The following is a 20959-nucleotide window of genomic DNA, read 5'->3' as shown; positions in this document are numbered from 1 at the left end:
ACCAAGACTTTAAACAAAGTCTATGTTCGGCTATCACACATATGGGCATTATTAGTTCAAAGTTTTAACAAGATTAATTTCTTTGATCTTAACCTAAATGACAACCCCATTGTTCATCTAGATTTAGCATGAAACAAACACCAACCAAGAAAACAACACCCATGGTGAGTATCATCTTCATCACATAGCAAGATTTAAACCATGGGCTAGGTAGAACTCAAACTAACATAAAAAATATGCATGAATCTCATGGAACAACATCAAACTTACCTTAACCTAGCTACAAGCATGGCGAATCTCTTCAACATTTCCTCCTTTCTTTCCTTTTGAATTTCGGTCAAGAAGAATGAAAAAGGATGGACATTTTTTTCTTTGTTTTCATCATTTTCCTTTTTCCATTTCTTTATTACTAGCTTTTTATTTTATTGTTTCCTACATACCACATTAGCACACCATGCTTAAAATATGCTATGCCCCATAGCATGGCCGCCACTAGCTCAAATATTGGGCAATTTGACATGCAAACCCACCATTTCTATAACATGCATTAATAGGCCACTTTACATTTGCCTAGCACATTTCTAAATTTTCTCACATAAGTCCTATTTACTAAAATTCACCTACAATTAAACAAAATTCAAATATAAAATTTTCACACATGCATATATACATATAATAAGCATCAAATATGACAGCTCATTATTTTTATGACTCAGTATTGTGGCCCCGAAACCACTTCCCGACTAGGGTCACATTAGGGCTGTCACATATTTGGTCTATAATTCATTACAACATCATGTAGAGTCAACCAATTCGTTCTAAGAATTACATCGAACTCATAAAATGGTAAAAGCATTAAGTCAGTCAGAAAACAGTGACCCCAAATCACTAAAGGACAATTCTTGCAAACTTTATCAACTAGAACATATTTGCCTAAGGGGTTCGACACTTTAATCACATACTCAGTAGACTCAACAGGAAAATTCTTACTAGATACCAAATTCATGCAAATATAAGAATGAGTCAATCTAGGATCAATCAAGGCAACTACATTAGTATCATAGAGAGAAAGTGTACTGGTGATAACATCAGGGGCTGACGCATCTTCACAAGCGCGAATAGCGTAGGTTCTAGCAATTACTCTGACCTTTGATCTCACAATTAAATATTTCATTACACCTTGGCTACTTTTCCTATTTCTAGTATTTCTCGATGTCCTCCTTCTAATGGTAGTGTTCCCCGGTCTTGCATTCTAAAAATTATCTTTCTCATCCATTTCTAGGTAATCTTGAATGAAGTGATCTGGGGAGCCACATTTAAAGCAATCCCAGTTATTCATTTTGCATTCACAGGGATGTCGTCTACCACAGTGTTAACATTAAATTCTATGACACCAAGCATTACCAACGCTCGCTATCGACATAGTTTGGGCCTTAAAACTCGAATATTGCTTCCCACGATCCCTGTTGGGATACCCAGCTGAAACATTCAAACGATTATACAAATTGATTTCTTCGACGAAGACTGAAATGACTTATCCGGTGGCCTTTTTCTCGAATCTCTAGCCTCAAACTCAGCTTTTTTCTTTTCTTTGCTCAACTCTTCGGCTTTGCAAGCTAGATCGACTAGCACAATAAATTCTTTCAACTCTAGAATCCCTACTAGAAATCTGATATCCTCATTCAACCCATCTTCAAATCTTTTAAACATGATGGCCTCTGTGGAGACACATTCTCGAGTATACTTACTGAGCCTAACAAACTCTCGCTCATATTCAGTCACAGACATATAGCCCTGTTTTAGCTCTAAAAACTCTTTGCATTTCTGATCAATGAACCGTTGACTAATATATTTCTTTTTGAACTCATCTTGAAAGAATTTTGAGGTAACTCTTTCTCTCGATATGACGGATACAAGAGTATTCCACCACTGATATGCCGAGTCCCTCAGAAGTGATATAACACATTTGAAATACTCCTCTGGTGTGCAAGAAAGCTCATTAAATACCCTGATAGAGTTCTCAAGCCAAAACTCTACTCTATCGGGATCATCATCAATATTGGCTCTGAATTCTTCAGCCCCTTGTTTCTAAATCTTATCAACTGTGAGGCTTGTTCAGTTTTAACAATTCCACACCTTGGAGAGCTACGGGAATCGGTTGGGGGTTAGGTGGTGGTGGAGGATGTTGGGCAGCCAGATTTTTTTCGAACAAACTCGGCAAACCACTTGTTCACCCTTTGGAAGAAGGCTTCTCCAACTTCCCCTCCCTGACTAATCGTTACTGGTCTACTTTCAGATGGTGCTATTTCTTGGGGGGGAGTCTGCGCATTACTTTCAACATCATCTGCTACATCTAGATCGAGATTCATTTACTATATGAAAATACAATTTAAATTGTCAAGATTCGTCACACTATCATCAATTATATATGGCATGTATAGCTAGACTCTTTCACACGCTATGTTATTCAGAGAATTGACTAAATCGTAGCTCTGATACTACTAAATGTAACACCCCTTATCCGTATTCAATACCGGAACAGTATACGAGGTATTACCGGACTTACAAAGCAAGCAAACATACAAATTGAGTCATAAAGCTGCATCCAAATAAAAACCATTTGTATTCAATCATAAAGGTCCCTGATACAAGCCTACAAGGCCCAAAACATGCTTTGGAAGTGGTTCGGGACTAAACCGAAAATTTGGGTAATTTGTACAAAACTTAAAAAAAAATTTCTATGAACAGGGGTCACACACCCGTATGGTTTGGGACACACCCCTGTGGGCAAGCCGTGTGGTCACACACGCCCATGTCCCTAACCTGTGTAACTCTCTCTTTTGTAAAGCATGAGCAAATTGAAGTCACACAGCCAAGTCAAACGCCTGTGTGCTAGGACGTGTGTATAATTTAATTTTCATAAGTGCAGACTTCACACGGTCAGCATAAACATCTGTGCTTGAGGCACTTTCCCTCACATGGCTAAGACACACGGCCTTGTCTCTGCCCGTGTGCTCAGTTCTGAGCATTCTGTTTCTCAAATTTAAGGTGGAGGGACACGCGGCCAAAGCACATGCCTATGGGGTAAGCCATGTGTCACACACGGTCTAGACACACGCCCGTGTGCCTACTTATATGGATAAAATAAAGGCTATTTACCAAGCCATTTGCCACCTTCATTTGCACATACACATCCACAATCTTAATGACATAAATCATGGCATATTTAAACAACCAAAACATCCCCAAACAAGGCCAAATCATGTCATTTTATTATCCACACTCAAACATATTTACAAAATCATATTTTTCCAAACCAAATCATACCAACTCGCATTCTACAAGTTCCAATGTGGCTGCCAATAACATGCATAATTTTACTTATTTTTCCTGGCATACCAATGAGCCAATCTTAACCATTCAATAACAAAACCATTAAGCCACATTCAACCATTTACCAAGCATTTATAAACCACATCAAACAAAAGATAACTGCACATGCATGCATATAAATATGTATATACAAGCTTACAACAAATTCAAACAAAATTAGCCAAGTTACATGGCCAAATACCACATCAAGCCTTTGACAATTACAAGACAATACATTTGGCCAAATTCATAACGACACATATAACAAAATGACCAAGTCCCTATACATGCTATACACTCAAAATGTTTTCATAGTGTGATGCGATCTCTGACGATCTCTAATCAGAGCTAGCTTGGTGACACTATAAAACATGGAAAGTAAAACAAAGTAAGCTATATAGCTTAATAAGCTCGTATAAAGAAATAAGCAAACCTTACCATACATTAACATGCAAGTAGTATAACATAAGATAATGTATGTAACACCCCAAACCCAACCCAGACGTTATGGCCGAATCTAGCGTGTCACATTGAAGTGTTTTAGTGAAAACCTTGTTTTCATTAAAAACCCTTCCTTAAAAAGTTACATCTCAATTACTTAGTAAAATCACTTTTCTATTGCAAACCTTTGCTTAAAGCATTTGACGACTCTGCCCTAACACTTTTGTGACCTCAGCCACAGCCTCTCGCACCTCTTCTAGCACTCATCGTCGATTCACGTATTTTCTAGATTAAAAATTTTATAAAGTTTTAGTTAGTTTCAATAATTAACCCGATGTTTTATGAAAGTATTTAAAGAGAATATTATTTTTGAAAATCCTCTACAGTTTCAGAATACTACGGGCTTCATTTCCATTCTAACATAATCGTCTAAAGTAGCCCTCTAACTATCTACTGTCTACCAATTTAAACAGGTTTAGGAATAAAAGAACTTACTTGGTTCGACGTCGGAGACTCGGTGTGTGATCGCGTAATTTGGTGATAGGTTTTAAATATTTATAATTACTCATTCTTGAAACTGACTATTATCGCCATGTAGGCAAGTGTACCTATCAAACAGTAGTATAGTTTTAGCAAGACCGGATTGTCGAACCCAAAGGAACTAAAAGTACTAGTAATGACTGTCTTTTTATTATCTAGCCTAAGAATAAAAAGGTTTTTGTTTTAACTAACTAATTACCTAAACTAAGAACTCACAAAGAATAGAATTGGGAAATTGCTTTTGGGAAAATCGATTGAATGAAGGCAATACCTAAGGAAAAATCCACCTAGACTGTACTTGTTATTCTAGCTCCGAATCAGACGATTTATTCATTTAACTTGTTCCGTAGAGATCCCTAAGTTATGCTATTATCCCTATTCAAGACTAATAACATCTAATCCCTAGATTGAATAACCGAGACTTTTCTTTAATTAACACTCTAAGGTTGCATTAACTCGATCTATGGATCCCCTTATTAGGTTTCACCCTAATCAGGCAAAATCTTGTCACCCTATGTCTAGGCGCGCAATCAACGCTGCTTAATTATGACAAATGTACTCTTAAATAGGGTCTATTCCTCTTCTGAAAAAGAGCTTATCTTGAATCAGTATCTTGGGATATCAAAACAAGAATTAAGAACACATAATTAAGAACAAGTTAAATATTTATCATACGATTCAGAAAATAAAAATAAGATTCATCTTAGGTTTCATTCCCCTTAGGTATTTAGGGGTTTTAGTTCATAACTAAACAAGAAAACATCTCAGAATAATAAAGAATACAAAACATGAAGAAAACCCAAAACACCTGAAGGGAAATTGAGGAGAGATCTTCAGTCTTAATGGTGAATCCGGCTTCTGAGATGGATCAATCGACTTTCTTGGGGTAATTCCTTGCCCCTTATTCTGTGTGTCTCTTTTCTTCCTTTTCTAGGGTGTATTTATAGGCTTTGGAATGCCTAAGAGCCCTCAAAATTAGCCTTTTTTGAGTTGGACTCAATTTGTGCTCGGTAGGGACACGCCCGTGTGCGATTACTTCAGGCCATGCTCGAGCTTGCCAAATTGACACGGCCATGTGGTCTGCCCGTGTGAGGAGGTCCAAGCTGTGTTGATTTCGTACTTTGGCCCATTTTCTCCATTTTTGGCCTGTTTCTCATTCCTTTTGCTCTCCTATGCTCTCCTAGGTATAAAACATGAAATTAAGGCATTAAGAGCATCGAATTCACCAATTCCAATGGGAAATCATCCATAAAATGCATTAAACATGGTGTAAAAATATGTATAAATTACGATTTATCAAATACCCCCACACTTAAGCATTTGCTTGTCCTCAAGCAAAATTCTCAACTCATAATCAAAATAAATTTTTCTCAGCTTATACTTTCTATTGAAAATATCTCAAATTAATCCATAGGGAATCATACATTAAGAATTCAACTAAAAGAACATAAAAGTTTCAAACATTCGAAGTTGAGCATTTTATTCCGAAAACATAGGTGTCTCCCGTCATCTAAGTAATTACCTCCGATTCAGAATATCACAAAGTTTCACATCCTTACTAAAGAATCATTCAAATCACTCGAGGTGTTTAAGGATAATAAATGAAGCACTCAATAGTCAATAATGAAAAGTGATTACCATAGGCTTGCATGAGAATCAAATCTCTACCACTATAATTTAAGATGATACATCAATCAAAAGGTCTTTAGAGGGTTGTAATGAGGTTTGGTTAGGGGCTGGGGTCACAAGCTGAAAGAAAGGGTTAGAATCGAGATTGAATTGGAAAATTACCTAACTAGAAAAGGAGTTAATCATCACTTGCGTACAATAGAGCTTCTTTTCAGAATATGAAATTAAAAATGTGTATACATAATTTTTTTTTTTAAGAACAAGTTAAATAACATAGACTAACTATTAAGAACAAGACATAGCTAAGCAATTTGTTCAACTCAAATCTCGACAAAAATAGGGATTAATTTAGGGGATTTCAACAATAATGGGTTAAGGGTTAATATTAAGGGTAATACAAGAAATGGCTTGTTAGGTTCAAGGGGGTTTACTAGGGGTTAATCGTGGAGGTAGGCTTGTCATGGCATGAGTGGGTTAATCCTAAGTGCCTTAATCATTTTGACATATCAAATCAAATGGTGTGGTCTCGACATGCATAATCAAACAAGTTCTAGAATAACAATTCAATACTGACGCACTCAAAGCAATAATAAAAGTGAGCATGAAAGAATCAATAGATGTTCAAAAGGCTCAAAAATCTCACAAAAATTATGGCTTTTTGATGTTTAAAACTTGTGAATTCCAACTCAAGGTAATACCTAAACTTTGGGGAAACAACATAAGATTTTAAATTCTTAACAATCAACTTATCATGCTTGATTCTCTAATGTCTTGAAGTTTAAACAATCAAGGTAATACCTATGTTTTAATTTAAGATATATCAACAAAAATCATAAATCAATCAAAATTTATCCTAAATATAATATGAGAGCTTTTCAAGAGAACAAAGTAGTCATTCAGGGATTTTTTTGATAATGAAATAAATATCCCCCCACACTTAAGACGTACATTGCCCTCAATGTACAAAGATAGATATTAGAGTATAAAAATAAGCTAGGGGGAGAAGTAAAACTTCCTGTATTTAAAAATGGATGAAATTCCTGGATTAGCGAGAACGAGTTGCTGGAAATACAACTGGGGGACAAACATGATTCTGAAGGACAAAAGGAGAATTGGGGGAATAATTTGACAGTAATCATAAAAATAAGCCGTGTTTAAAAATAACAGAATCTTCAAAAATTAATAAAAGAAAAATAAAATAAAAGAAGATAGATAATCTAATTTTTCAATGTGGCACGGCCGGTTCACACACTCGTGTGGATCGTGTCCCGCTCGTGTTTGTCGCGAAGCGAGATGTCGTCACACGGCCTTCGGGCACGCTCGTGTGTATAGGCTGTGTGTCTTCATGATCATGTTACACGATCGTGCGTGATGTGGTTTCCTTCTCTCATGATCATGTAGTTCTACGCACGCCCGTGTTATTTTGACAGTGTCGGCCACGGGTGATAGACACGGGCATGTCGCACTCAAGTGCTATTTTAACAGGTTCGACCACGGCCATGTCGCACGGCCGTGGCGTTTTATCGTAGGCCGTGTTTGGAAAAAATTGTTGTCCTATTTTCATACGGCCCTAAGCACGCCCGTGCTCTTGGCCACGTTCCTGTGGAAAACCTTTATTCAAGCGCTCTGTTTGTAAGTTAGATAGTAAAGAATAAATTTTAAAGAAGTTAATACAGTTAGTGCTCGGGTTGCCTCCCGAAAAGTGCTTATTTATATTCTAAGCTCGACTTACCCCTCCGTTGAATGATCATGGTGGTTTGAGAAGTTTATACTCCTCATTCCTACTATTAATCTCATCAAAATAAGGTTTTAAACGGGTGTTGTTTATCTTAAAAGTGCCGAAATTGGGATGACTCACCTCAACTGTACCAAATGGAAAAATGCTGAGTACCGTAAGAAGGATTTCTTCATTCGGTTTGGTAGTGACAATGTGAGGATCTGTAGCATCTAATAAAACTTTATCTCCAACCTTAAGTTGATTTGGAAAGGTATTGAGCTCGTTTTGTCGTAGTTTCGGTTTATCGGGCGTTCTCAGTTTATGCATCCGCCATTCATCTAGCTCCTCAATTTGTAGCCTTTGATCTTCATGATTGGGTCCTCTACTATTGCTTGAGAATGACTCATATGTTTCGTTCAGACTCATTTCCTGCAAAGTCGGTTGCACCATGTTGTTAGTTTTAGCAGAATGGTTTAGACGATCACCTTTAATTTCCATTGTGTTGCTAGAATTGTGAGCTTGAAGGGTGATTGTTTCGTCTCCCACATGGAGTGTGAGTTCACCTATGCTAACATCAATAATTGTTTTAGCAGTTGCTAAAAAGGGCCTTCCTAGAATTAAAGGAGTGTTGCTATCCTCCTCTATGTCTAGAATAATGAAGTCAACGAGAAATATAAATTTATCAATTTTAACTAGTACATCTTAAATAATACTCCTAGGAAATCTTATAGTTTTATCTGCTAATTGAATGCTCATCCTAGTCTGTTTGGGTTTCCCGAGACCTAATTGTTTAAACATTTGATAAGGTATGACATTAATACTAGCCCATAAATCAGCTAATGCATTATTAACATCTAAACTACCAATTAAGCAAGGAATTGTAAAACTCCCTGGATCTTTTAGTTTGCTGGGTAGTTTATTCTGTAGAATAGCTGAGCACACTACGTTTAGCTCCACATGTGACGCCTTGTCCATCTTCCGCTTATTTGCTAAAAGCTCCTTTAAAAATTTCATTGCGTTTGGCATCTGTGATAAAGCTTCAATAAAAGATAAGTTAATATGCAATTTTTTTAAGAATTTAAGAAATTTACCAAATTGTTCATTTCAGCGGTCTTTCCTTGTCGCGTTGAGGTATGGCACACAAGGTTTACATTCGACATTCACTGAATTGTTTTTATTGTGATCTACCTCACCTTGACCTTTTCTTACCACAGTTTCTTTCCTTGGTTCTAGCTCAGGCTCAACGAATCCTTTTTCATCTTGAACATTAATCACATTGAGCTGTTCCCTTAGGTTAGGTTCAGTATTACTTGGCAAGCTCCTTTGTGGTCGTTCAGAGATTAGTTTGGAAAGCTGGCCTATCTGAGTTTTGAGCCCTTGGATCGACGCTTGTTGATTTTTAAGTGCTGTCTCGGTGTTCTGGAAATGGGTTTCTGACACCGAGATAAACTTTGTGAGCATCTCTTCAAGGTTTGGCTTCTTTTCCTGTTGATAGGGTGGCTGTTGGTAGCCCGGAAGTGGTCGCTGATTTCCTTGTCCTCCCCATGAGAAATTTGTGTGTTTCCTCCAACCTGTTATAAGTGTTACTATATGAGTTATTTTGGGATCTAGAGTTATTTTTATCCATATACTCTATGCATACTCCTGCTCCATTCATCTCACACCTCATTACTGGATGTACCTGAGTAGAACCAAGTAAATCATCAATATTTTTATTTACAAGTTCTACCTGGTTTGACAGCATGGTGACCGAATCAACATTATAAATGCCTGTTGTTTTAGTTGGCTTAGTCCTCATGACTTGCCATTGATAGTTATTTAGTGACATCTCCTCTTTGAACTCATAAGCATCTTCAGGTGTTTTATTATTTATGATTCCGTCAGCAGCTGCATGAACCATTTGTCGAGCCGAAGGATTCAGGCTATTATGGAATGTTTGAACTTGAAGCCAAAGCAGTAACCCATGGTGAGGGCACCTTCTCAAAAGGTCCTTGTATCTCTTCCATGCATCGTAGAGTGTTTCTAAATCCATCTGCACAAAAAAAGAGATATCATTGCGTAATTTAGCCATTTTAGCCGGTGGAAAGTATTTGAGTAAAAATTTTTTGGTTATTTGTTCCTAAGTAGTAATTGACCCTCATGGTAACGAGTTCAACCACTGTTTAGCTTTATTCCTCAATGAAAAGGGAAACAACCGAAGACGTATGACATCATCAGAAACACCATTAATTTTAAATGTACTGCAAAATTCCAGAAAGTTTGCTAAGTGAGTGTTGGGATCTTCATTCTGCAAACCGTCAAACTGAACAAACTGTTGTATCATTTGAATTGTGTTAGGTTTCGGTTCAAAAGTATTTGCAGCTACAGCAGGTCTAACTATGCTAGATTCAGTTCCTATTAAAGAAGGTTTAGCACAATCATACATAGTGCGTGGAGCAGGATTTTGATTAGCCGCAATTGCAGGAGGTAGCTAATTGTCTTGGTTTTCAGCATCTCTTCGGTTGGGGTTTGAGTATCGTCTTCTTTCTCATTCTTTGTGTATCTTAAGCTTCGCCTTATTTCTCTTTGGTTTTTGCATACTGTACGATCGATTTCTTCGTTAAAAAGTAGTGGTCCTGACGGGTTTCTTCTAGTCATAAACTATAAAAACCTGCCAAGAGCAAGAAAAAATAAATTAATAAATAATAATAATAAAAAATTAAATTGCAAGAAAAATAAATGGCTAAAGTAATAAAAATTGAGTGTTCCTAATATCTTAGTTCCCCGGCAACGGCGCTAAAAACTTGATCGCATAATTTTGTGATAGGTTTTAAATATTTAAAATTACCCGCTCTTGAAACTGACTATTATCGCGATGTAGGCAAGTGTACGTATCGAACAGTAGTATAGTTTTAGCAAGACCGGATTGTCAAACCCAAAGGAACTAAAAGTACTAGTAATGACTGTCTTTATATTATCTAGCCTAAAAATAAAGAGGTTTTGTTTTAACTAACTAATTATCTAAACTAAGACTTTATAATTTGGAAATTGCTTTTGGGAAAATCGATTGAATGAAGGCAATACCTAGGGAAAAATCCACCCAGACTATACTTGTTATTCTGGCTCCGAATTGGACAATTTACTCATTTAACTTGTTCCGTAAAGATCCCTAAGTTATGTTATTATCCCTATTCAAGACTAATAACGTATAATCCCTAGATTGAATAACCGAGACTTTTCTCTAATTAACTCTCTAAGGTTGCATTAACTTGATCTATGGATCCCCTTATTAGGTTTCACCCTAATCCGGCAAAAATGGTCACCCTATGTCTAGGCGTGCAATCAACTCCGCTTAATTATGACAAATGTACTCTTAAACAGGGTTTATTTCTCCTCTAAATAAAAGCTTATCTTGAATCAGTATCTTGGGATATCAAAACAAGAATTGAGAACACATAATGAAGAACAAGTTAAATATTTATCATACGATTTAGAAAATAATAACAAGATTCGTCTTAGGTTTCATTCCTCTAGGGTGTATTTATAGGCTTTGGAATGCCTAAGAACAATCAAATTTGGCCTTTTTCGAATTGGACTAAACTTGGCCTCGGCAGGGACACTCTCGTGTGACACGCCCGTGTACGATTACTTCAGGCCATGCTCGAGCCTATTAGAATGGCACGGGCGTGTGTTATACCCGTACGAGTCGTGCTTCAATTCTACCAAATAGACACAACCGTGTGGTCTGCCCGTGTGAGGAGGTTCAGGCCGTGTTGATTTCGTACGTTGGCCTATGTTCTCCGTTTTTGGCCCGTTTCTCGTTCCTTTCGCTTTCCTATGCTCGCCTAAGTATAAAACATGAAATTATGGCATTAGGAGCATCGAATTAACCAATTGTAAGGAAAAATCATCCATAAAATGTGTTAAGCATGGGGTAAAAATATTTATAAATTACGGTTTATCAAATACCCCTACACTTAAGCATTTGCTTGTCCTCAAGCAAAATTCTCAACTCATATTCAAAATAAATTTCTCTCAACTTATAATCTCTATCGAAAATATCTCAAACTAATTCATGAGTAGTCGCACATTAAGAATTCAACTAAAAGAACGTTAGAGCTTCAAACATTCCAAGTTGAGTATTTAATCATGAAGAACTTAGGCATTTCCCCTTATATAAGTGGTTACCTCGATTCGAAATCTCACGGAGTTTAACATCCTCACTAAGGATTCACTCAAATCACTCAAAGTGTTTAAGGACAATGAAAGTAGCACTCATCAGTCAATATGTAAAGTTATTACCATAGGATTGTATGAAAATCAAGTCTCCACCACTATAAATTGAGATGATACATCAATCAAAAGGTCTTTAGATGGTTGTAACATGGCTTTGGTTAGGGGGTGTGGTCACAAGCTGAAAGAAACGATTAGAATCGAGATTTAATTGAAAAATCACTTAACTAAAAAAAGATTTAATCATCACTTGCATACAATAGAGCTTTTTCTCAGAATATGGAATTTCAATACCTAAGCTCAAAAACAAAAGATTACTACTGATGTGTATACACTTCCTTTTTCTGGGGGGGGGAACAAGTCAAATAACATAGACTAACTATTAAGAACAAGACATAGCTGAGCAACTATTTCAATTCAAATCTCAATAAAAATAGGAATCAAATTAATTTAGGGGATTTCAACAATAATGGGTTAAGGGTTAATATTAAGGGTAATACAAGAAATGACTTGTTAGCTCAACGGGGTTTATTAAGGGTTAATCGTGGAGGTAGGCTTTTCATTGCATGAGTGGGTTAATCCTAAGTGCCTTTCTAATTTTGACATATCAAATCAAATAGTGTGGTCTTGACATGCATAATCAAACAAGTTCTAGAACAACAGTTCAATACTGACGCACTCATAATGAAAGTGAGCATGAAAGAATTAATAGATGCTCTGAAGGCTAAAGATCTCACAAAAATTATGGCTTTTTGATATTTAAACTTATGAATTTCAGTTCAAGATAATACCTATACTTGGGGAAACAACCTAACATTTTGAATTCTTAAAAATCAACTTATCATGCTTGATTTTCTAGTGTCTTTAAAGTTTAAATAATCAGTGCATGAATGCCTATGTTTTAATTTAAGATATATCAATAAAAATCATAAATCAATCAAAATTTATCCTAAACATGATATGAGAGCTTTTCAAGAGAACAAGGCAATCATTCAGGGATTTTTGTGATAGTAAAATGAATACACCCCACACTTAAGATGTACATTGCCCTCAATGTACAAAGATAGATATATAGAAAAGAATATAAAAATAAGATAGGGAGAGAAGTGAAACTTCCTGAGTGATGAATGAATTTCCTTGGACTGGAGTTTCGGAGAATAATCGGCATAAGGGTGGAGGAGGATACTTCGACGGTGGTAGAGGTTCATTAGTCCATAAGTCCTACGCCAAAAGAATATTATATCTGAAGTTGGTTATGGTCGTGATCGAGTAGGACGTGGCAGTCATGGAGAACCTTTCCCCGTGGAGTTTCTAGTCCCTGAGTGATAGTGAGCTTTGGAGCTCTTTAGAATTGTGATAGAATCAAGAACTCTTTTAGGAAATATATAAGGAAGGGTAAGTACTCAATATGAATTAGCCAAAATTAAAAAATTTAAAATAGTAATTATACGTCCTAATAAAAATAAGGTGAAAGAAAAATAAAAAGTAGTCTTAAAATAAAATAAAAGTAAAAACATAAAATAATAAATAAAAGTTTTTAAGCATCTTCATCGCTAAATGGTTCGCGAAGTGGAGGTGGCGATGAGATACGGAAGTGCTGACAAATCTGATGTAGAGTATCATCAATGTTATCAAATCGTTGAAAACACTGCTGCTCGAATCGAGTGAGGCGTTCAGAGATGTCAGCATATGAAGCCGCCGCATGAACTGGATGATGGGAGCGTGGTGACTGAGACGATGGGTCCTCGTGCTGTGGAGGGACATCATTAGTAATGTCCTCGGGGGCCTCCTCCTCGGTAGATTGGGATAGACGATATTGGGGAGGGTAGGTTCCTCGGTGCTTTTCAATCATCCTCATGCTTAGCATGCTCGAGATGCCTTGGGAAAGCATCTAGCCAATGAGGGTCAAGATGATTCTTAGGCTGTGGTGTTGAAGAACCCGAAGTGTCGAGCCAACCAAGTAACATAAGGGCCAATGGAGATGACCCCCTTCTTATGCCGCTCCGTCTGGTGCTGAATGGCGAGGGCAATGAAATAAGCAAGGTATATGACGTGCCCGTGCGACATACACCATAGAAAGTAGGCATCATGAGTGTTTACGACGCCAGTGCTCTCTCGCCTCCTCGTTAACGTATGAGCCAAAATGGTGTGTAGGTACCTCAGGGATGGAGGGAGAACCGATGCCTTGGAGCAGCTAAGATTGTAGGAGGTAGCGCCAGGGGCCAGGGCATCCCAGCACTTCGAGGGAGAATGATGAATATGGTGGTTGAGAGTATCTAAGTCATTCTCCTCCTTGAACTCCTCCGTATATAAGCCCAGTGCAATACCAAATTCTGGGAGGCTTAGCTGGAGGACTAATCTACCTAGGCGAAATTGGACCGTGCCGGGATCATTGTAGTTCGTCATTATGGTCTGAAGATGAAATGTTGAGCATAGTTCCATCGTGAGTTCGAGATATGTTGGCTCGATGATCCCAAAGAAAAGCTCCCAAGGGTCGGTGGTTAGGAGGGCCCAAAGCGCATTAGCCAATTGAACTTGTTCTACTGCAACCCAATTGATGCAGTAGCCCGCAATTAAAGGTAGGGCCCGGAGTATTTGGAAAAGTTCTTCTTGGGGCCCGATGGGGAATTGCAGGAAAGGGTGGCAAATTTTCGCGGTAGGACCTGAGGAAGATTACGCTCCCTTCCTTTTCTTTGAAGCAGGGACAGCGGCCTTTTTACCATGTGAAGACGACATTGTATACCTGCAATATATAAAAAAAATAATAGTAGGTAAACAAATTTGAAAAGGAAAATTCCATGAATTTGAACTAACAATTTCAACCAAAACTACTAATACTAACCAAACTCAACCAAAATAATCAATTTCATAGCATAATTTCGTGACATTAGCATGGTAATAGCATGAGAATGAGAATAGTAATGGCATGGGTATGACAATAGAATGAGGCTTTCCTAACAACTCAATTCAACATGAAATGTTATGATAAATAACCTAAGAATGCAAATTAAATGATAGAATAATGCACAAAATGAAAGATTATAAGAAAAATGAAGATTATTTTGATAATAAGCATTAGAAATAAGTAAAATATAAGTGAAAAGAGTAAACAAACGCTAAGGGAGAGAGATTGGGTGTAAAAAATGGAGTGGGAAACGGCGCATGGGCGTGGCAGGGAGGTCGTATGGACTTACAGTGGCTAGGGTTAGGGTTTTTGGGTGAAGAAGACAATGAATAGTGCAGCCTATTTATAGATTTTGGGGCACACGGCCATGAAACACGCCCGTGTTCCCCAATTTTTGCCCGTGTGATTTGCAAATTGTAAATTTGGGCACGTCTGACAATTGGCCCACGCCCGTGTTCCTTGGACGTGTGGGTGCACACGGCCGTGTCACGTGGCTGTGTCTGTCTTCGTTTGCTTCTCCCACACCCGTGTATGTAGGCCCACGCTCGTGTTAATTTAATAGGTTGAACCAGGAGTACTTGGCACAGGCGTGTCGCATGCCCCTATTAATTTGACAGGTTCGACCACGGTTTACAGGCACGGGCGTGTCGCACGCCCATGTTGTTTTGGCAGGTTTGCCCACGGCCGTGACGATTTATCGTAGCTCGTGTTGGGGAAATCTTTTCCCTATTTCCACACGGCCTAAGGCATGCCTATGTGCTAGGCCGTGTCTGTGTGGAAAACTTGTATTCAAAAGCTCCGTTAGTAAGTTAGGTGTTTAAACACTAAAATTTAAAGAAGTTAATATAGTTAGTGCTCGGGTTGCCTCTCGAGAAGTGCTTATTTATATTCTAAGCTCAAATTACCTCTCCATTAAATGGTCATGGTGGTTCGAGGAGTTTATACTCCTCATTCCTGCTGTGAATCTCATCAAAATAAGGTTTTAGGCGGGTATTGTTTACCTTAAAAGTTCCAAACTTAGGATGATTTACGTCGACTATACTGAATGGGAAAATGCTAAGTACTGTAATAGGGATTTCTTCATTTGGTTTGGTATTGACAATGTGAGGATCTGCAGCATCTAATAAAACTTTATCTCCAATCTTAAGTTGATTTGGAAAGGTATTGATCTCATCCTAGCGTAGTTTTGGTTTACCGTGTGTTCTCAGTTTATGTGTCTGCCATTTATCTAGCTCCTCGATTTGTAACCTTCGTTCTTCATGAATAGGTCCTCTACTATTGCTTTAGAATGGCTCATGTACTTCCTTCAGACTCATTTCCTGCAAAGTAGGTTGCACCATATTGTCAGTTTTAGTAGAATGGTTTAAACGATCACCTTCAATTTCTGACGTGTTGCTAGAATTGCGAGCTTGAAGGGTGATTGTTTCATCTCCCACACAAAGTGTGAGCTCACCTATGCCGACATCAATAATCGTTTTAGTAGTTACTAAAAACGGCCTTCCTAAAATCAAAAGAGTGTTGCTTTCCTCCTCTATGTCTAGAACAATGAAGTCAACGGGAAATATAAATTTATCGATTTTAACTAGCACATCTTCAATAATACCCCTAGGAAATCTTATAGTTTTATCTGCTAATTGAATGCTCATCCTAGTCTGTTTGGGTTTCCCAAGACCTAATTTTTTGAAAATTTTGTAAGGCATGACGTTAATACTAGCCCCTAAATCAGCTAATACATTATTAACATCTAAACTACAAATTCAGCAAAGAATCGTAAAACTCCCTGGATCTTTTAGTTTGTTGGGTAGTTTATTCTGCAGAACAGCTGAGAGAACTACGTTTAGCTCCACATGCGATGCCTCGTCCAACTTCCGTTTATTTGCTAAAAGCTCCTTTAAAAATTTCATTGTGTTCGGCATCTGTGATAAAGCTTCAATAAATGGTAAGTTAATAAGTAATTTTTTTAAGAGTTTAAGGAATTTACCAAATTTTTCATCTGAGCGGTCTTTCCTTGTCGAATTAGGGTACGGTACACGAGGTTTATATTCGACATTCACTAATTTGTTTTTATTATGACCTACCTCACCTTGACTGTGACAGCCCTAATGTGACCCTAGTCGGAAAGTGGTTTCGGGACCACAAAACCGAGTCATAAAAATAATTAATTGCTATATTCTATGCTTATTATGTGTGTACATGAGTATGTGGAAGTTTCATTCTCTAATTTTGCCAATTGCATGAGAAATTATTAAATAGGGATCAATATGAGACATGGTGAAATATGATAGGCTAATTTTAAATGGCTTGTTAATGCATGATGACACAAGGGTGGACTTGCATGTCAAATTCCCCAATTCCTTTGTAGTGGCGGCCAAGATGGATTGTTGATGGGCAATATATATGTTAATTAGATATTATAATAAGAAATTGGGTTATTGGAGATAAAATATTGCTAGTAAAAGAAGGTAAAATGAAAAAATGAGGAATGCTCATCTTTCTTCTCCATTGCCGTGACTTGAGGGAGGAAGAAGAAAGGAATTCTTTTGTTCATGATTCGCTTGGATGATGCTTAGGAAGAGGTAAGCACTTTGAAATTCTTGGAAATTTAGGTATAAATAAGGTGATTAGTTCAAGTTCTACTCATTCCATGGATTAAGTTTGGTTGTCTGGAGGTTTGATATTCGACCAAGTAGTTTGAAGCTCTTGGTACATATACTTTTCTTGAAGGTTGAAATTGGTTTGTTCATAAGGGGTACTGAATGTGGTCATTGAAGGGTCTTAATGAACAAAATGTGTGGCTTGGGTTTATGACATTCGGTTAAGGAATATTGTGTGCTAGCAAGGTTGGTTTAATATATATATGTAAATCACTTTGTATTTGATGATTAGAAAAAAATAGTGAAGGGCAAATTAAAATGATGTTGGATAAATTTTAGTATAGTTGTGCTTAAGCATTCGGTCATTGATGGGCATTGTTGTAACCTAATTGTAGTTGCAACTCTTAATTTTGAGATGGAATTTGTACATCTAAGTTAAGTGAATGGTTAGGGCCGAATGAGGTGTATAAAATATTAAAGCATGCTAGAATTATACATTAGTAAGAATGTGTAATTGTACTAAATTTTCTCTTTGAATTCGGTTAGGTATAGTCATGGTATGAGCTCATTAAGGGTGCTATCTTATAAGTGAATGTAGCTTTAGTTAACCTTATGTGCCATGCGTGTGCTAAAATAATTAATGAATTGGATGTTATTATAGGTGTATGGTTGGTCTTATTATTAAAAATAAGGGTTGAGTACCTTGAATTTCTCTTTGATATTCAAAATGATTAAATCAATTTAATTGTTAAATTAAGCTCAAGAGCAAAGGGGAACTAAATCGGATAAAGGAAAGGAGAAAGCAATCGAATAGCTGAGTTGGAACCGTTCTACCCAACACAAGGTAAGTCATTAAGCATATATTTGGTATTGATTTAAACGATCGTAACACCTATGCAATTGTGTTTAATGAGGTGAAATGTATACAAATGTATATGTATGTAGAGATGAAATTGTCGAATGTAAAAAAAAGAAGTGAAGCGTATAGAGTGGCTGGTTTTCGGCACTAAGTGTGCGGGCAATAAATGTTCACGGTTGAGAGATTGGCACTGAGTGTGCGAGCTTGAAATGCATGGCACTAAGTGTGCGAGCTTGAAATGCATGGCACTAAGTGTGCGAGTTTAAAGTATATGGCACTAAGTGTGCGGGTGATTATTAAGCACTATGTGTGCGAACCCACTATGTATTTTCTATAGATTATTTACATTCAGGGTGCGACCTTACCGAGTCGATTTTGGACAGCGGAAAGGGTAAGTACCTTGAGTTCATGGCTAATAGGTGCTATGTTTATATTTGGAGTTGAGCGTGGTAAGTTTTGAACCTATGTGATGATTATAATTGAAGTCACGTACATAAGGTTCATCGTGGAATAGGTGAAAGTTCGTTTAGTTGTATGATTGTAACAAAAACAAAATGATGTATGGAAATGCCTCAATTACTCTATTGAATAGCGTATGAAATGTCAATGTAGGACTTGGAATGAGATTGAATCGTAAGGTCTAAGAAACTATGGCATAGTTTGGTATGGATGGAGTACTTAGCCTCATTTCGTTGTTTCCTCTTGTGAAAATTTTATTAATGGATGGTAGTGTAATGCTTATGACTTCTCGAGTTATATACTCATTCGGTGTTTGCTTGTCACCTATTTTAGGTTTCTTGGACTCGACTTTTTATGTACTCGGGACCGTCATTGAAGTCATCACACCGGCTAGCAACTTTTGGTATCTTCTTTTTAGTTGGTCTAGGAGAACATTTCGGCATGTATAGGCTATTATGTTTTGTTGAAATTTGGTATGTAAACTTTAGCCATGCGAAAATGGCATAATGTTCGGTTGGATTTGGTTCTATGATGTTTGGACACAAGTCTTGGTAATTCGGTTTTGGTTGAGTATTGGTTGAGGCCTACTCGATTATTATGCCATATGTCATGGCTGATTATTTTCGGTGTTAAATTCATGATTTGGTAATAGTGTAGTAGGGAGATGCTCGGTGATGATTAACCTTTGGCATGGCTAGTCATGGTCATAATTTGTAATATGTATGATGAATTATTAGTTTGATCAAGGAAAAATCATGAAATAGGCATAGTTTACTTTAGTAACAGATGCTGACAGCAGCAGTTATGTGAGATTGAAAAATCACTAAAAATAGTAGAAATGGAATTAAATAATGAATAAATTATGTAATCGAAGCTTGCTGAGTCTATTTCCATATGGAAGAAACGAAACTACCATATGAGCTGTATGTTAGGAGATAATTAAATTATTGTGAAACAGGGCCAGAGCGATTTCTGGATCCCCTGTTTTGACTTAGAAAATTCACCGTAAAATTTATCGAGATAATTAGAGGTCGTGCCTTATATGTACAGATTCATTATCGAGTCTAGTTTTATTAGAGACAAACTTCATAGGAATTAAAGCCCTTTAAAGGGAGATATTTAAATCGTAAGGTACAGAGGTCAGTGTAGTCGAACCTTGAAATAGGGGAGACTTTAATGAATAAACTGTACTAATTGGCCCAACCAAAAATTCTACAAAAATTCCCCTATATAGATATATGAGTCTAGTTTTGGAGAAAATTTATGGAATTAGATTTCAAGTTCCAGAACTGAAGATATGATTTTTAAAGCGACTATGATACAGTTAGCCAGCTTGCCTGGAACAAAAAAAAAATAAATAAATAGGGGGAAATAAATGAAGTAAGCTCGGTAACACCTCGTATTCGATTTCCGATAACGGTCACGGGATTGGGGTGTTACATTGACCTTTGCTCACCATAGTTTCTTGCCTTGGTTCTGGCTTAGGCTCAATGAATCCTTCTTCATCTTGAACATTGATTGGGTTGAGCTGTTCCCTTGGGTTGGGTTCAGTATTACTTGGCAAGCTACCTTGTGGTCGTTCGGAGATTAGTTTGGACAGCTGGCCTATCTGAGTTTCGAGCCCTTGGATCGACGCTTGTTGATTTTTAAGTGATGTCTCGGTGTTCTGGAAATGAGTTTCTGACACCAAGATAAATTTAGATAACATCTCTTCAAGGTTCGGTTTCTTTTCTTGTTGATATGGTGGTTGTTGAAAACCCGGAGGATTCTGTGGCCTTTGATTCCCTTGACCACCCTAGGAGAAATTTGGGTGGTTCCTCCAACCCGCATTATAAGTATTGCTATAAGGATTATTTTGAGATTGAGTATTATTACCCATGTAATTCAATTGTTTGTTCTCCATGCTATGGCCATAGGATTGATATTCTGAATTGCTTGATCCACCTCCACTGACTTCACAGTGCATTACTGGATGAACCTGCGAAGAACCAAGTAAACCATCAATCTTTTTATTTAGAAGTTCTACCTGGTTTGATAGCATCGTAACCAAATTGGCGTTATAAATGCCGGCTATTTTTGTTGGCTTAGTCGTCAGTGACATTTCTTCAATAAATTCGTAAGCCTCTTCCGGTGTTTTGTTATTGATGGTTCCCCCGGTTGCTGCATCAATCATCTGTCTTGTCGAGGGGTTCACACCATTGTAGAATGTTTGAACTTGCAACCACAGAGGT

The 20959-nt window shown here is 37.3% G+C and overlaps 1 non-coding gene across 1 annotated transcript; it reads left to right on the top strand.

The window, feature by feature from the left end:
- Positions 1–9657: 9657 nt before the first annotated feature.
- Positions 9658–9764, top strand: LOC128282353 (small nucleolar RNA R71). The gene has a single exon (XR_008272609.1). It is a non-coding gene; the product is annotated as a small nucleolar RNA R71 (small nucleolar RNA).
- The last annotated feature ends 11195 nt before the right edge of the window (positions 9765–20959 follow it).

This window comes from Gossypium arboreum, chromosome 1 (assembly GCF_025698485.1).
Source record: "Gossypium arboreum isolate Shixiya-1 chromosome 1, ASM2569848v2, whole genome shotgun sequence".
NCBI classification, from domain to species: domain Eukaryota; kingdom Viridiplantae; phylum Streptophyta; class Magnoliopsida; order Malvales; family Malvaceae; genus Gossypium; species Gossypium arboreum.
This window is presented reverse-complemented; position numbering and strand designations above follow the sequence as displayed.